Here is a 4196-nt window from a genome sequence, read left to right as displayed (position 1 = left end):
GAGTCCCAGGGCAGATAATTAATGGCAGTCTGTGCTGCTGGATGGAAGACTGGGCAGATGTTAAACACTCCAGATGCTGCTAATGAACAGGTAGGCTGGAGCTAGCACAGCTCCTTACCTAGGCTAGGTGTCATGTGCTATTTTAAGACACCATTTCTGTCATTTTGATCGCATAATTCCCATGAAAACAGTTACACTTCATTGACTTAGCAAATCTTCCTACAATAAATTATTATTAACCTATTCTGTGGTTAATTGGAAAAGGCTTTTTGGAGGGGGGCAAGCAAACCAAAAAAGCCACTAGATTTCTTATGCCTCTCTTTCATTTCCCTTGCGAAGGGTTCCTGCTGATTAGAAACGGGGAGGTGCCTCTGCATGTACTGCATACATGTTTCTGCACTTACCCCTTTAACAACATAAAAAGAAAGAGATACAAAAGGAAAATGAAAGAGATTTCTCTGAATAGTGCATGTCTACTTAGAGAACCTTTTACCATGATCAAAATTATAAAAATATACACTGTAAAGGTGTATTCATTAAAGCAGTTGTAACCCATCTCTAGGTAGATTCAAGAACTGGCAGACAAAAGAAACGTGTGGCAATATTCTCTCATTTTATTTTTTCTATGAATTTCTCTGAGGATATGATTTCTTCTACTGAAACTATAGGGCCTAAGATGACTGTGAGCAGAAATTAGAAAATTTGATTGGTGACTGGTAACAGCCCTCCAGCATGAGGTACCTTCACTTGTCCCCCATTCTAGTAAACCTGATTTCATTTGTAAATGAATTCATGATATAGAAAATATTGTCAGTATAGCCGTTGATTAGAATTTTTACTAACTGTTAAGTGCTAGGCTTCTTGTTAAGTACACTCTAGGGTCTCCTTGAACCACAGTCACCCAGGGAAGAAGGGACAGCCACTCCTTTCATTTTACAAAGGAGGACGTTGAGGCTCACAGTGCCCAGTGCTCCCGATGATTTCCCTGAAGAGCTCCTTCTGATCAGAAATTACAGTCTTCCTGCAGACGGCCATTCCTCCTGGTTTACTGTCTTCCTGCAGACTGCCATTCCTCCTGGTTTGATGTCTTTATTTCTTTGGTTTTTCTCCTAGCAAAATCAGCTTCACTGACTCATAGCAATACAGTGTGGACATGGGACAAAGTTACTGTCCTTGCATTGCCAGTTAACTGATCATGATGCTTCCTGGAACCTAGTCCCCGGGGGGGAGGGAATCACCTCTCCATAGCTTTTCCTTAGACTCTACCAGACCCCTGACAGTCAGCTAAATATGCCCCCTTTTAATGTACTGGTTATGTGAAACGTGCCGTTCTAACTTGGTAAAAAGTAAACTACGCTTGGATGGCTTTCTGATTCTTCAAAGAAGGTAAGAGAATGTTCTAATGCAGCAATGTATGTTTCCTCTGAAATGAAAGAATGGCGATGTTGGAATTTATTTTTTTATATGATGGGAAATGAGCAATTGAACTATAAAAGATAGCTTTTAGGGAATGTGGGTGGTGAAGGAGATGAGCTAAATGTTCTTTGAAACACTCAAGTGGCCAAACCTGTCCTAGAGTAGGGGATGGGTAGCACTCGGGCCTGGCCTCTGGTTTACAAGGGTTTACACTATTCTCCTTTGCCACATCACTATTAGGCTATTTATAGAACTCACCTATCTTATTGTTATGATTAATTCCTTAGTGTGCCTGGTTTATAAATTGAACTTTATCATGAACATGTGTGTACAGGAAAAAGCATGGCATCCACTAGGGGTCTTACAATGCATCTCCTTAGGTCCAGGGGGCTTTCTGCTTTCTGGATCATCATTAACTCATTGACTTATGTCTGTGGTTCATAGTGTAAGAAACTCAGCAAGATGTAGCAGGAAGAACCTCTGTGTGGGTGCTGCCGGCACCGTTCCTGTCGGTTCCATTTTTGTTCCTATTTAATGTCAAAATTATTAAGGTACTTAAAGGAGGATAACTTTTATCTAAACTCAAAATACGAGTACTGGGCATGGATTTAATCAATTTCCACAATTCATTGAGATCATAAAAAAATAACTCGATAGTTTGCAAAAGCTTTGAGGATACGAGTAGGGATAACAAAATGATATTTATTCAGTCTCTCCATATATCCTCTGTTGAAACCACACTAGGGCCTGGGGAATTCTTGGCAAAAGCAATATTGTACAATGGCCAGTTTATTGGCAGGGAGGGCAGTGATATGAACCAGCTAGGGTCTGCACTCTGTCTCCAGCAAGAATCCAAGCAGAGCCCTGATTATGTCTGTTTATCTGAAGTGATTTGCTAAGTGATTCATTTCTTTGAGTCAGCAAAGAGCGCAGGTTTAGCTGAGGGTGTGTAAGTATTTGGACTGGGAGATGGGATATCAACCATGTGGAAGATAAACAGAGGGCTTTGCTAGCTCATATGAACTACCACAAACAATATCGATGCTGTTTATGGTTTATGCTTTAGGTAGAGCCTGACTAAAAGCAAATATTCTCAGATGTCCTGTGATTAGCTAAAGCCATGTCTATACTCTTCACAGCATCTCAGAGCCCCTGGTGCCCAGGTCATAACAACCTGAATCTGAGAACTGCTCAACAATAGCCTCCTCTCTTACCTGTATTGACAATGGTGTTCAACACTTGCCTTGTTGTTTGTGACTTTGGATTTAACTCCTCTCCAGTGAACAAGCTCACTCATGAGAAATAGAAGCAACAATGCTCTCCTGGGTCTTGGATGAAACTCAAATGAGTCCATGTTGAAAGCCTTTGGCAATGATGGATGGTTGCCTGTTACTGGCTCTGCCCTACATCTCTACTGATCCCCAGCTAGGCTCAGTCACTGCTGAGCTTCACTGGGGCAGTGGGCCTCTAATATAGCTCAATACCAATACCATGTGCCCCCCATCACCCTGAGTTTAAAGCAATAGTTAGACTCTGTTGAGTCTTTTATCATATTGCTGCTCTTTTCCAGAGTCTGAGATTTTGATAGAAATTGCCTTGAGTATGAACTGAATAGACAGACTGGGAGCCAGAGCAGGAAAAGAGAAGAGACAGAGCCATAGGAAAGCATGCCCACTACTTCTAAGTCTTCTGTCATTCTTTCCCCGATTTTATAATTAGTAAAACAATATATTTAATGAAAGTTCAGCAAAAATATAAAAATTCATAAAAAAAATTACATAGCCCACTTTGAAAAAAAAATGCTCCCAGGGCTGGGCAGATGTCTCATGAGTAAAATGCTTGCCATACAGGCATGAGGACCTGAGTTTGGTTCCCTAGCAACTATGGGTAAAACAACAAACAAAAAAAAATAAATAAAAACAAGCACCCTGAAAGGGATGGGATTTATCTGTAAGCCCAGACCTGTGGAGGCACAGATAGGTAGATCCTTGGCCCTCACTGTCTGGCCAACCAGTACACTCAGGGTTTCAGGTTCAGTAAGAGATCCTGTCTGAAGAAACAAGGCAGAGAGTAGCTGAGAATGTTCAAATTCTAACTTCTGTGTGTATTCAGACCTATGTGCACATATATCTGTGCATATGCATGAACAGTCAGACACATGCATGCACTAGTGCACTCACGTGTGCACACACACACAAACACATACACACACACACACTATTATTACCAACATGATTATGCCCCCCATCCCTACAAATCTTTACATTCATAATCCCTTACTCCCTCTTATTAACTACCACCTTAATTTTATAGTTATCATATTCTTTTTTTAATTAGGCATTTATTTCATTTACATTTCCAATGCTAGCCCAAAAGTGCCCCACACGCTCCCCCCACCAACTCCCCCACCCACCCATTCCCACTTCTTGGCCCTGGTGTTCCCATGTACTGAGGCATATAAAGTTTGCAAAACCAATGGGCCTCTCTTTCCACTGATGGCCAACTAGGCCGTCTTCTGATACATATGTAGCTAGAGACTTGAGCTCCGGTGGGTACTGGATAGTTCATATTGTTGTTCCACCTATAGGGTTGCAGATCCCACCAGCTCCTTGGGTACTTTCTCTAGCTCCTCCATTGGGGGCCTTGTGATCCATCCAATAGCTGACTGTGAGCATCCACTTCTATGTTTGCTAGGCCCCGGCATAGTCTCACAAGAGACAGCTATATCTGGGTCCTTTCAGTAAAATCTTGCTAGTGTATGCAATCGTATCAGCGTTTGG

The sequence above is a fragment of the Mus caroli genome, chromosome 2 (genome assembly GCF_900094665.2).
Source record: "Mus caroli chromosome 2, CAROLI_EIJ_v1.1, whole genome shotgun sequence".
NCBI lineage: Eukaryota > Metazoa > Chordata > Mammalia > Rodentia > Muridae > Mus > Mus caroli.
Note: the sequence above shows the minus strand (reverse complement) of the source record.